The 14464-nt window shown below is 42.2% G+C and overlaps 1 non-coding gene across 1 annotated transcript; it reads left to right on the top strand.

Annotated features, from left to right (window-relative positions):
• The first annotated feature begins 14392 nt into the window (after nt 1-14392).
• TRNAE-UUC lies at nt 14393-14464 on the top strand. Its single transcript has one exon. It is a non-coding gene; the product is annotated as a tRNA-Glu (tRNA).

Below are 14464 nucleotides of genomic sequence, written 5' to 3'. Positions count from 1 at the left end.
AATCTCAACTCTCATGTGGGTCATTTCTTTATGATGATCACTGTCATGTTCTTCCTCCTTTGAAGAAAGAAAGGCAGAGAACTAGGCACTTCATTCCAGGCTTCTGGGTCTCTACAATCCTGGGCTTTCTCCTAAGACAGCCAGGTGAACTGAATCAGATCAGGACTGATAGAGGGCAGATCAGTAAAGAGAATCCCAGAAGAGTATGAAATCAGGAGGACAGCCCTTGTGGGAGGTAGACAGAACCAGGACATGATCAATATCTGACCAATTCTGGTGGGGAGGATGTTCCAAGTAGATAAGAGGAGGATGAGGCCATGAAAAGGAAGAGGAAGAACCAAAGGAGTGTGAGAAGAAAGAAAATGTCATAATGATTTGAATAAAGAGGAAAACAAATGTGGAGCCAAGAGTCCAAAGCAAAGCCCCATTTCAGGTGATTAGTCCCAGGATCTGGATCCTGATCAAGATACTCTTGCTGTACTTTGCCCAGGTGAATTTCAAACCTGTTTTGGATTAGTGATTTCTATTCTTTCTTCTTTTTTTTTTTGAGTCAGAGTCTCACTCTGTTGCCCAGACTGGCGTGCAGTGGCATGCTCCCGGCCACCGCATTCTCAACCTGCTGAACTCCGGCAATCCTTCTGCCTCAGCCTTCCAAGTAGCCAGAATTACAGGCATGCACTACCACATCTGGCTAATTTTTTGATTTATCATAGAGACAAGGTCTCGCCAAGTTGTCCGATTGGGTCTCAAATCCACAGGCCCAGGCAACCCACTCGCTTTGGCCTCCCAAAGTGCTGGGATAACAGGCTGAGCCACAGAGCCTGGCCAATGATTTCTTTATTCCTTTATTATGTCTCCCTTATGGAACTATAATTGTTACGTCTGTCCCACCATTGCCCACTGGGGACTGATAAGCTGTTTGGTGTCACAGGCTGACAGAGGAAAAGGAATTATGTTAAGGATCAGTACCTCATAGACCCTCTCAGAAGCCTCAGGCACATCTGATATAGATGATTTGGATGAGACTAACATTTGATCAGATGTAATCTACATGACATTTTTCACTTTGAACTAATGCTCTAATGGAATGAAATTGGGAACTTTAGGAGAGAAGGAATATGTATTTTGCATTGTGGAGTAATGAGAATGTCTGGTGACCAGAGGTTGGCAGGATTTCTAAAATGGTCTCCAAATAAGTCCTACCCTTATCCCTGGAACCCATAGAGGTCGTGAGATATCATGACTGTGATTATGTTGTTTTATGGCAGTTAAATGACTTTAAGATGGTGAAGTTACCTGAGCAGCCAGACTTGATCACATCACCCCATATATGTCCAGATTTTTCTGGATGGCAGGAGAGGATGAAGTCAGAGAGGGCGGGGGCTTGGGAAGGACTCCATGTGCTGTTGGTGGTTGAATGACGGAAAAGAGAAGGCAGGCAGCCTCTGGAGTCAGAATGTCTCCTGGCTGATAGCCAGCAAAGAAAAAGGCACCTCAGTCCCCCAATCACAAGAAATGGATTCTGCCAATATCTGTAGTGAACTTGGAAGAGTAGCCTAACTTGCAGATTAAAACGCAGCCAGCCCACACCTGGATTTCACCTTGTGAGACCCTGATCAGGGAACCCAGCTACTTCATTCCAGGCTTCTGTGGTTTCAAAGCACTAATTTGTTAATATGTAGCAATAAAAGGCTAGTACGGGTGCCTATCTCTACTCTTGATTTTTTATTTTCTGATAAACGTATGCTAATCCCAGTGAGACCAAAAAAAGAAAAAAGAAAAAGAAATTAAAGAACCACAGTAAAAGTCCTGTGCTCCCCTATGTGACATTCTGGAGCCCTTGAAACCTGAAGAAGATAATGAAGGGCATGTCAGGCACCAGACGACTGTCTCTTTCATGTTGCCAACCATAATCCTGAAGGAATAAGGATGACACAACACTTAACTCCACAGAACATTATGTGCAAAATCATCATCTGTTTCTACTTCTTATAGCAAATTTTTTTTTTGCACTTTCACTTGGTCTCACCAGAGAAAGTTTGATGGCAAGTGTCACTTACCAGCATAGATGAACCAGTTCAAAGACCCTGGAATGCAATCTCTTCTGTAACTACCACAAACATAGGACAATGCTTCATTATATAAAGTTCCAATCTAATAAAAATTTAAATTCATGATGTCTGCTAGCCAAATTTTGCTTCTGTTCAGTCCCAGTCAGGGTGACCAGGGATTGGAAATGACTGCAAGAGGCTCAAGAGAATATGGGAACATGCTCAAAAATGGGATTCTGGTGATGGTTGAACAATTCTAAAAATCTATTTACATGATTAAACTGTACATTTACAGTTGGTGTCTTTTATTGTAAGTCACTTTTAAGAGGAAATTTCAGTTTCTACTCTAACTTGTATAGAGCTGTCATCATTTGTCCTAGCAATAAGAGAAAAGCCTAACAAGCTAAAAATCAATAACTCTTCTTAAACGGACCAGAGCATTGAAGTCATGAGCGAACTGCCACCCAAAAAACTAGAAAGACAGACTAACTCAGGGAATCATAGTTTACCAGGAACAGAAGCTGCTGCATCAGCAAATGATAGGAATAATTACCTACTGACAAATTACAAGAAACTCAGGGTAGCCTAGCCGGAGCCTTAAAAACTCTTTGGAGCCCGCACTTGGGGGGATCTCACACATGCACAAATTTTATCACCAGGAATCCAACAAGTTTCTCATGGTGAAGATAAAAAAAATTCCCAGAGGTTTAACACACTACTAACCTCAGGATTTACTATCAAGTCACAATAAGTAAAACAGTGTGGAATTGGTGAAAAAAGGGGAAACATACATACAAATAGATCAGTGGAAAAGAATACAGAGACAAGAAATAGACCATATATAGTCAACTGATCTTTGAAAATGGTACAAAGGCAATTAAACAAGGAAAAGGTACACTTGTCAATAAATGGTGCCAGAAAAACTAGACATCCACATGCAAAAAATAAATAAATCTAGGCATAGATTTTATACCTTTCACCAAGTGGACTACATACCTAAATGTAAAGTAAAAACCATAAGCCTCCTAGAAGATAACATAGGAGAAAATATTAGGTGACCTGGCTTTCACTGTTGACTTCTTAGATACCAAACCAGAACCACAATCCACAAAAGAAAATAATTGATAAGTTGGACTTCATTAAAAATAAAAACTCCTCTATGAAAGTCACTGTTAAGAGAATGAAAAACAACAGACAAACTGAGAGAAAATATTGGCAAAATACAGATCTAATAAAGGACTTCTGTACAAAATATGCAAAGAACTCTTAAAGTTCAATAAGAAGAAGGCACACAACCCAATTAACCAATAGGCAAAAGATCTGGACATCTCACCAGAAAAGATATGCAGATTTAAAGGAAGCATTAAAACATCCTCAAAACTCACTTGTCATTAGGAAGATCCATACTAAAATGAGATATCATTACACTCCTATTAGATTGACTAAAATCCAAAAAATGACCATTCTAAATGCTGTTAAACATGCACAACAACAGAAAAGCTCATTCATTGCTGGTGAAAATGTAAGATGGTATAGTCTCTTTGGGAAATCCTTTTGGCAGATTTTTTTCTGTGTTTGTTTGTTTGTTTACAATGCTAAATGTAGTTGAACCATATCATCCAACAATGGCAGTTTCAGATAGATAACTTTCCAAATGTACTCTGAGTTGTGGCCACAGCAACCTTCGTGTGAATCTGGGCTACAGCACGATCTCACTTTCTGCCCTTTGTTGGCTCTTTTTAAAAACCTCCAGGCTGGGCTCAGTGGTTCAGCCTGTATTCCCAGCACTTTAGGTGGCCAAAACGAGTGGATTGCCTGAGTCCACGGGTTCGAGACCAGCCTGGGCAACTTGACAAGACCTCGTCTCTACAATAAATCAAAAATTAGCCAGACATGGTAGCAAGCGCCTATAATTCTGGCTACTTGGAAACCTGAGGCAGAAGGATTGCTGGAGTTCAGCAGGTCAACACTGAGGTGGCTGTGACCATGGTACTGTACTCCAGACTGGGCAATGGAGTGAAACTCCAACTCAAAAACACACAAACAAACAAAAAAAACTCCAACAAAAGCCCTTGCAATATCACGTGAGTTCCCTCACTGCAGTCTGGAGCAGTTAGATGAGGATCCTACTGCTCCTGGTAGAGATCAGACCTGGGAAGTGTGGCATGTCAGCCAGTACAGGGGTCTGCAGCACCCCTATTATCCCTAGAACTGAGGCAAAGACAGAATGACAGCTAATAAGCTGTGAAGAAGAAAAGGAGACCATAAAGAAAGTGCACCTTGGACTGCTCACTGTAATTTATATGGAGAACTCAAGAAAAGTATCCAGCATTGCCTTAAGAAAGCAAAGTCTTAAGAAAAGTTTGGACAACTGACTTCCTACTGCTAGGGAGAAGACAAAATCCCTGCTTTTAAGCCTTCAGTTTGAACAATCTTTAGTGTAGAGCTTTTGCTATTGTTGTTTTAATTATTGTATACTAAAATAGACTTTTTATTTTCTTCTAAACAATGTATTTATGAATTTTAACATGTTAACAAATGTGTAGCTGAATAGCTAATGAAATATGCAAAATAATTACAATAACTTGCTTGACATAAGTAACTCCATTTTATTAAAATGCTCCATCTTAGCTGCCTGCCTAACCTAAAACTGACACTCCCAATGTATACATGTGATTACTGTAGCATTCCCATGACTACAGACCCACAGCTTTGTTCCCTTTAGCTGTTCATGCTGACTGATCATGCTGACAATTTGCAATACTCCCTAGCTACAAGTTTCGTGTAATTGTATGCCTTGCTAACTAAAATCAGATGTTGCGCCAAGAAATTGTTAAGAAATTATTACTCACAAAATTTCCCCTGCCACGTCCCTATAGTTTACTCTTATATTTTGTACCTTTTGTTTTTAGTTCCCTGTTCCCTCACCCCTTGCTATGAAGCCAACCTACAGATTTTACCTATATAAGCTTTTTGCTAATTATATTCTGTCTCAAGAACTTCATGGCAAGAGCCTACTCTTGACCACACACTAATAAAGGACTCTTAATATTAATTTGAACTTGGCGTGCTGGCATGTCCCCACTCACAATCCAGTCATAACATAGCCACCACTATAATTAGGATTCAAAACAACTGCATCTTCCCCAAAATCTTCTTTGTGTTTTCTCCTTATAGTCACATCCTCCCTGAAAACATAAGCCTGGCAACCACTGTTCTTCATCACTATACTTTTGTCTTTTTGAGAATGTCAGAGAAAGGGAAGCACATAGCATGTATGCTTTTGAGACTGGTTTCTTTCACTCAGCACAGTGACAGTGAGATTCATCCAAAATGTCCTGTGAACAGTTATTGCTGAGTTTTCATTCCATTCAGTGAATACACCCTAGGTTGCCTATCTACTAAGCCGCTAAATAGTCTTTGTGCTTTTCTCAGCTTTGGATTATTACAAATAAAGCTATTATGGACACTATTGTAGAGGATTTTGTGTGAACAGACGTTTTTATTTCTCTAATGTAAATAGATGCCCAGGAGTAAGCTTACTAGATCATGCCATAAGTATATGCTGAACTTTATAAGAAACTGCCAAATCATTTCCAGAGTAGATGCACCACCATTTTACATTCTCATCAGCAGTGTAGTAGAATTCCATTTGCTCCTCATCCTCAACACTTCATATTGTGTGTGCACATATACTGTGATTTTAATTTACATTTCTACAATGCCTAACAATGTGCAACATCTTTTCACGTGCTCCTCCTCCGCAAAGTCTATTCGTGGCTCTTGCCTATTTTGTTATTGTTGTTGTCTGTCTCCTTTAATTAATTTTTTTTTTTTTTGAGTCGGAGTCTCACTCTGTCGCCCAGACTGGAGTGCAGTGGCCGCTACCGGCCACCGCAGCCTCGACCTGCTGGGCTCCGGCGATCCTTCCACCTCAGTCTTCCAAGTAGCCAGAATTACAGGCATGTGCTACCACGCCCGGCTGATTTTTTGATTTATTGTAGAGATGAGGTCTCGCTGCCCAAGCGGGTCTCGAACCCGCTCGCTCAGGCAATCCACGCACCTCAGCCTCCCAAAGGCGCAGGATTACAGGCTGAGCCACCGAGTCCGGCTCCTTTAGTTAATTTTAAGAGTTCTATACATATCTAGTCACAAGTGCTTTGCCATATTGTAATTTTTCTCTCAATCTCTAGCTTTTCATACTCAACTCTTTTGGAAAAGAAAACATTTTTAATTTCAATGAAGCCCAATATATTGACTTTCATTAGTGGATTGTGCTTTTGGTGTCATACCTAAGAACACTTTACCTAAACTCGATTCATCAAAGGAAAAAATGTATTTCTCCACTGAATTACCTTTGCCCATTTGTCAACATCAATGAACTATATTTACATGGCCCTATTTCTGGATTCTCGATTATTTCTATTCAATTGGTGTTCCTATCCCTTTGCTAATAGAACAAGATATTGCACATTGTAGGTTTATATAGTCAGTCTTAAAACTGAAGAGTGTAATTCCTCTAACTTTATTCTTTTACAGAAATATTTTAGCTTTTAGTTTTTTCCACAAAAAATAGAACTTATTAACATCTACCAAATGTACTAGTTTTTAAACAATTGATATTGTATTAAATCTATTTGTCAATTTGGGGAGACTAGACCATAGATCTTTCTTTGTTGAATCTTCTAATACATGAATATGATATGTCTTCCCATTTTTTTTTAGGTATTGCTTCATCCACTTTTATTATTTGTAACTTATAGATCCTACATATGTTTAGTCAGTATTACATTTAAGCATTTTATTTGGAGGAAATATTTTAAAAGGTATTGTTTTCACTTTTCTGGTTTCCAGTTCTAATTTGCTAGTATATAGAAATATATTTGATTTTTGTATGTTGTTGACCTTGTACCCTACAACATTGCTATAACACCTGGGAATTACAGTAGTTTGAGTTTTTCCCCCTCAGATTTCTTGGGATCTTCTATATAGAAAATCATACCATCAGCATTAGGGGCAGCTTTATTTTTTGCTTTCCAAAATGGATGGCTTTTATTCTTTTCCTTGCCTCATTGCAGCAATTAAGACTTACATATGACATTGATAAGAGTGATGAGAGTGGACATCCTTGCCCTGTTACTAATCTTAGGGAAGAGCATTCTGTCTTTCACCTTTAAGTGTCAAGCTAGTTGTAGGTTGTTTGTAGATGTCCTATGGCATATTGAGAACATTCCCTTCTATTCCTAATATACAAAGAGGCTTTATCATTTATAGATATTGTGTATTGTCAAATATCCTTTCTGCATCAATTGACATGATTATGTGGCTGAAGTTGTTTAGACTATCAATATAGTACATTACAGTAATTGATTTTCTCATAGTGAACCAGTCTGGCATTCCTGGGATAAGCCCACTTACTGTATTAGAGTCCCCCAGAGAAATAGAACATAAAGGATATGTGTGTGTGTGTGTGTGTGTGTGTGTGTGTGTGTGTGTATAAAGACGTATTATGAGAATTCACAATTATGAAGGCCAAGAAGTCCCATAATATGCCATCTGCAAGATGGAGAGCCAGGTATAATTCACTTTGAGTCCAAAGGCTCCAGAACTAAGGGAGTCAATGATGTAACTCTCAGGCCAAGGCCAAAGATTTGGGGGGTTTAGAGGGGGAAGGATGGTACTGGTGTAAGTCTTGATTGTGAAGGCCTGAGAACCTGGAGTTCTATAGTCCAAGGGCAGGAAAACATAGGTGTCCCAGCTCCAGAAGAGAGAGTGAAGAAGCCCTTCCTCCAACTTTATTTTAGGTGGAGCCCTCAACAAATTGGATGATGCCTACCCACATTTATGAGAGCAGAACTTTTTATTCAGTCTACTGAGTCGAATGCTCATCTCTTTCAGAAACTCCTTCACAAACATACCCCAAAGTAATGACTCATCACCTGAGTTTCCCTTAACACAGTCAACTTCACACAGAAAATTAACAATCACATCACTCTGCTGTAGTACATTCCTCATTTTACATATTGCTGGGTTTAAAATGTTAACATTTTTTTACACATTTTTGTGTCTTTGTCCAGATGGATATCTAGCCATAATTTTTTTTAGAGGAGAGGGACTGTCTTTGTCTGGTTTTGGTATCAGGGTCACCCAGGTGGGGGTTGGGGGGAGCGCTACAGATTCGGGAAATGCAGTATCCCAAATCCAACAAGAGAAACCAATCCCCGGCTCCTTGCATATCTCCTTTTCTCCCTCCTACTCCTTTGTCCCCTGCACTTCCTTCCTGTCTCTGCTCCTTTATCCCTCAGCTACCTGCAGTGGGTCTTCATCCCCCTTTCTTTTTACACCCTCCGTAATGAGCAGCCCCAAAAGCAGTTTTATTTTTTCAGTTCCTTGTAACCATGGGAAGTTCCAAAAACAAAAAAATAAAGATACTCTCTAGTGCCAGGGGCAGAAAATTTTAGCTAGGTGGGGGAGCCTTCAAAATCCTCATCTAAATGTGTACATGATTTGGAGGGAATAGGAAGCAGGTGTTCATGACCTTCTCCAGTGTTATCTTCTTGCAGCAGACCCTGCCGGGACAAGGTAGAGGTCCAGAGCCCGGACTTGTGGCTCAGAGCCACCCAAGATCGTCTCATCCGGGTGACTTTAGCGCAGGGTCCAGTGGGTTCCACAACTCCAGATGCCGAAATTCCCTGCTAGGGTCTCTCTTTTTGGTACAGTTCGGGCTGAAGGACATTCCCCGGGCTAAGGTACAAAGTTTAAGGCAACTGCGGCCCCCATTGACCTCAGCAGATACCCAAAAGCTTGAGGTTCTGGCAGGAAAGAGTCCAGAAAAGCAAAAGCAAAGGCATGGGACCTGCTGACCCATGATCCAGAAGTGCAATCTCACCACCCATGACCCTGCTAAGAGACAACACTGCATATTTAAATTACTTTCTACCTCTGCAGAAATAGAATAATCGGTGCAATTATAAGATTACTGAAGTGAAAGGAATCCTGAGGACTAGGATTTAGCCATGGCAGCATTTTTAGTGGGAGAGACTTTCACCTTGAGGCCTGAGAGTCACCCTGAGGAGAGGGTACGGGACATGCTGGGTTACTGGAGCCCTTGGTGGCAGGGCCAGGGCCTCCAATTATGCCAGGTCAGGTGGGCTCACAGAGGAAGGGGACTCTCTGGGACCAGTCACCCCAATTCAATGTACTGGCAATTTTTTTTTAATGTCAACATGAGCCATCAAGCCACTCTGAGAGTCAGGTTTCTGGGGCCAGGAAGCAAAACCCTCATTCCAAGGGAGTGAAAGAAAGTGGCCTTTGTTCATCTCAATTAAACTGGAAGGTCCACTGTTAAAAAGTGAAACATAGGCACATCAAAACATTAGCGAGTTTATTGGAGCATTCAGTGATTCGTGCATCCAGCAGCAGCAGAGCTCAAGCAGCTCAGCATTCCACTGGGAGGGGTAAAAGTGGAAGCTCTTATCCAAGAGCAAGGAAAAAGGAGTAAGACAAAAAGACATATTGGATTGGTTATATAGGAAATTCCTTAGTAAGAGGTTAGTTGTTGCTTATGACTGGAAAAGTCTCTAGTTTTGTTTTACTGTTTACATTGGTCTCCAGTTTGTTTATGTAGGATCTTAATGTGTGGGACCATCTCAGCCTAACAGTCTCTCAGCTAAAAATGTTTCAAAAAGGACTGACACAGTTCTCTCCTGTTTCTTGCTTGTAGTTCTCAAGAATAACTGTAGAGCATGCTGGGAATGTCCTATCTCAAAATAAGAGGGAGTTGGCCAGAAGAACCCAACCTCTGTTCAGGTCCTCCCCTAAAAACAGAATGTCCTTCAATGCTTTTGTCAAGCTTGTCATGTGACTATAAGCTACAAAACTGAGGGCAGTTTGCTTTTCCAGGTCCCTCAGCCACAAAGCAAGTAGGGCATGCACAGACATGATTCCACCCACTCCAGGGAAGCTCCTGAGACTTGGGAGACTGGATGGCAGTGCATCACAGCCCCTTCCCGCATGTGTTTTAAGTAATAAACCCATTTCCCACAAGTTGCACATGTGGGTGTTCCATCTCACAGACTCAGAGAAGTTGGCAATTAGTGCCCAGTGAACTGCTCCACAAGTTTAATTTGCCCTTTGCTTCCATAACTTATCACGAGGCTATTTTTTCTCTCATCCAATACATAAATGGAAAAATTTGCATTAAAAGAACAAAACTGCTGACTAGACAGGAGTCAGAAAAACTCTGGTGCTGGAGGAGGTATTGTGTCTCCAGAGAATGGATGAGGGTCCAAAGAAGAAGGAAGGAGGCACAGTTGTAGGTCTTTCTGATGGAGAAGTTCTCAGCTCTGGGGTGAAGTGAAGCATAAATTCTTTCTAGAGAACCAAGAAGTTGAGTGGTAACAAACACAAAGCACTCCTCTAGGAGAACTTCGACATTAGTCAAGGCTTATGACTATAAGGAACAAAAATGGACTCTGGTTGGATTTAAGAAGAAACGAAATCTGTTGAGAGACTGTTACTGAGAGACCACAGCATGGCCAATAAACCCAGAGAGCCAGGCACTGACAAGGGTACAGAGAGAATCTAATAAGGTTAGAATTAGGGTGGGTGGACCTTTGACCAACTCTGGATGACCCTGAGGCAGTGTTGACAAAATACAAGGAACACCTGTTCTAGCACCACTCCCATTTGACCGGCAATGTTTGGAGAATTGTAAGTCAACTTAAATTCTTCTCTTTCACTAATTCAATCATGAAAAGGTGATGGTTCTCACGAACAATTGGTTGTCCCATGGTGGCCTCCAAAACAGTGTACAGTGATCTGCACTGACTCAGGAGTTACGGGTACCAGGAATACCAGACAAAGTTGGATCCAAACAAAACCAAACACGCACATATAAAAACATTCTGTAGAGGAAAGAAGTAGGAAGGAAAGAACATTTGCAAAGAATGCTCTCTCTCATCACAATCTGTTTTCCATTCTTCTAAAAAATAGCTTTCTTGGTGTGTAAGAGGCACATAATAAACCGTACATATTGAAATGTATTATTTGATAAGTTTTGACATATGTGTACATGAGTGAAATTATCACCACAATCAATATAGTGAAATCACCCATCACCCCCAGGAGCTAGCTGCCTGTGCTTCTCAGTAGTCCCTCCCTCTTCCTGTCCCCAGGCGAGCACTGATCTGCTTTGGATCACTAGACTTTAGTTTAGACTGCATCTTGTCTTATAGAAATGGAATGATACCTTAGGCATTTTTTCCTCTGGCTTACTTCATTCAGCATAACCATTCTGAGATTCATTTATTTTGTTTCCTGTATCAAAAGATCATTTTCTTCATTGCTAGCATTCTGTTGTGTGGATATACTACCATTTGTGTACATGCTTGGCTCAGAGAAAGACTATAATATAAGGATATACTACATTCTTTATCAATTTGCAGCAATTGTCTCAATGAATGCAGGAATGGGTAATGAAGACATTTGTTTCAAGAAGCAGGTGAGGGGAAATATTGGAAAGGTGTAGTTTCCACTGGAAAAGTTTTTTTTTTTGTTGCTGCTGCTGTTTTTGTTTTTTAGAGTCAGGTGTTTTACTCTGTTACCCAGACTGTGGTGTAATGCCACAATGACTGCTCACTGTAGCCTTGATCTCCTGGGCTCAGGCAATCCTTCTGCCTCAGCCTTCCAAGTAGGTGGGACTACAGGTTCACACTATAATTCCCAGCTAATTTTTTGATTTTTTTTTTTTGTGTGTGTGAAGACAAGGTCTCTTTATGTTATCCAGATTGGTCTTGGATTCCTGGGCTCAAGCAATCCTGCTGCCTAGACCTTCCCAAATGCTACCATTACAAGCATTAGCCACCATACCCAGTCACTATTGCTACTTTAACTTCACATTATATAGACTATTACGCTAATGTATCAAAATTACTAAGGGTATTAGTCTGCTCCAGCTACCTTAGAAAGACGACATTGATTGGGTGACTTAAACAACAGGATATGCTTTCTTACAGTTCTTGAGGTAAGAAATTTAAAGTAAGATGTTGGCAGGGTTGTTTTCTGGTAAGGCCTCTCTTCCTGACTTGCATAAGGCCAGTCTCTTCCTATGTCCTCCCATGGCATTTTCTCTGTGCCTGGGTGAAGGAAAAGAGAGATTTCTGTGCTCTTCCTCTTATTTTATACACTATGGACCTGAAGGCCATCTTATTCTTTTTGTAAGAAAACCATTGCTACAAGACTAGAGCACCACTTATTAATTACCTCCTTGAAGGCCCTGTCTCCAAATACAGTCACATTGGGTATAGGCTTTCAACATGTGAATTTTATGAGACATTTGTTAGTTCACAGTTCCAAGCAACAGGGACAATCCTAGGTTCTTTGCCTGTCAAATCCTATGATATACACCAGGTTGTGGGGTCAAGGAGAAGTGCTAGCAAGGTTGCTGTTATTGCTAGTTCTATGATTAGGAAAACACACTTGAGCTCATAAGCAAGTCCATATGGGGAAGAGCATAGGCCCAATAGGTGATGCATACAACTAAGAGAACATGGGAGCAAGCAAAAGCCATGCTCACAAGTAAGTTATGATTTCTCAGAGGATTGTGATGGTACAATTTCACAGAAAGGGCTTTTGAGCAGGGAATAACATTCTTAGATATCTCTTTCAGATCTGGTGCTATTTAATGCTATAAAAAAATAATGGACATTTTTGTTTAGGGTAGACAAAAATTGAATTCCTGCTGATTTGGGAACTCCGTCTAAAGCTTCTACCCACCTTGGCCAGTCACAGGGAGAACCAGGGCCTAGAGGAAGTAGGTCGACTTCATTCGTGGTAACATTAGATCCCAACACCTCACAGGATTTTCCTTCTCTTTCTTTGATCTCTGTTTCACTTAGTCAATAGGGCCCTTCTTTCCTATCGGGACCTTTAGGGATGTTTTGTGGACAGGTCTCAAGTAGGTTTCTCTTGTGTGTCTCTCCGGGCATCTTGGGATCTCTGGCTGACCCAGGTCTAACTCCGGTGAGTGGGATCAGGAAGAGCGGGAATGATGGGCATACAGAGGTGGAGGCGGGCACCTGAGGTCGGGATCCACAGTGGAACCCTGCTCTTCCCCGCGCACTGCCCACCTGCCCCAGGGATACCTGGGGAAGCTGAAAGGGGCGCTCCTACAGCTTCTCAGCAGTCTGAACCCAAAGAGGTGGAAAGTTCCAGAAGGAGTGGGAGGAGCCTCGCTGAGCAAGCCCCTCCCTGTCTCTGACTGGCCCTGGAGAACAGACTCCAAAGAGGCTGATTTCCAGGACAGAACCAGTGAAAAGACCTGAAGGCAGGGAGTCTGGTGATATACACTTGAAAAGTGTCAAATCCTAGTGTCCCAGTGAAGAGGGAGTTGGGGGTCGAGGTCAGTTGAATCACCCAGAGCCTTTATGAGGAGAGTCCTCTGCACCAGCTCAGAGAACAGGACTATAAACAGCAATGGCCCTCCACAGGGGGCATTTGTGTCCTCACACCCCTCCCCCATCCCCGCGGGGACACTAGGCGACGTTTAGAAACATTCTCTATGGTCGCCACTGAGTGCGGGATGGAGGGTGGGATGGAGGGCAAGGTTTTTTCTGGCATCTAGACCGCGCAGACTAGGGATGTTGCTAAACACCTGGCAATTCACTGGCGGAACCCTCCTCCACAACGAATTAGGTGATTCAGAATCTCAGTACTGGGGAGGTTGAGAAACCCTGGGGTGGATTAATGTCCAACATGTGGCCTCAGAAATCAACAGATTTGCAACTCACTGGTTGTTGGATCTGAGGAAACCTCCAGCGTCAGACAGAACTCTCAGCTCTTTGGCCTTAATGGGTGGAGTTGCCATTCATTAAGATGGGAAAGTGGCAGGTGTAGCAAGTTGAAGGGGAGATCGGAGGTGAGCTCAGGACCACGGATCCCTCCTTGAAAGAGATTTCCGTCCAGGTCGTCTCGGTTTCTGCATTCGTCGAGTCTTTTACAGTGTTGGGGATGCCCATCGCTTACCCTGGGTCCTCGCCACTCCTGCCTCCTCCCGGCAACCTGGTCCCCTGCCCTAGCCCCAGCTCGGCATCCTTCCACTGCGATCCCAAACGCTGACGCCTAGCAAACGCGCATCTACTGGTCAGTCATGAGGTGCAGCCAAGAGGAGGCAACTTGCTCTGGAACTTGCGACCTTGATTGGGCCCGCAGAGCGCTGAGTGAGGCACCCGCGGGTTCCTTCTTTGAAGAATGCAGGTGGGAATGGCTTTACAAGACCACTTCTGAAACGACCAGAGACCCCTATGAGGTCTGGTTTTTCTGAAGAGCTAATGAGAAATGGTTCCCTGATGGTCTAGTGGCTAGGATTTGGCGCTTTCACCGCCGCGGCCCGGGTTCGGTTCCCGGTCAGGGAA

The sequence above is a fragment of the Carlito syrichta genome, unplaced genomic scaffold, assembly GCF_000164805.1.
Source record: "Carlito syrichta isolate Samal-C Ts95f unplaced genomic scaffold, Tarsius_syrichta-2.0.1 Scaffold302072, whole genome shotgun sequence".
NCBI classification, from domain to species: Eukaryota; Metazoa; Chordata; class Mammalia; order Primates; family Tarsiidae; genus Carlito; species Carlito syrichta.
This window is presented reverse-complemented; position numbering and strand designations above follow the sequence as displayed.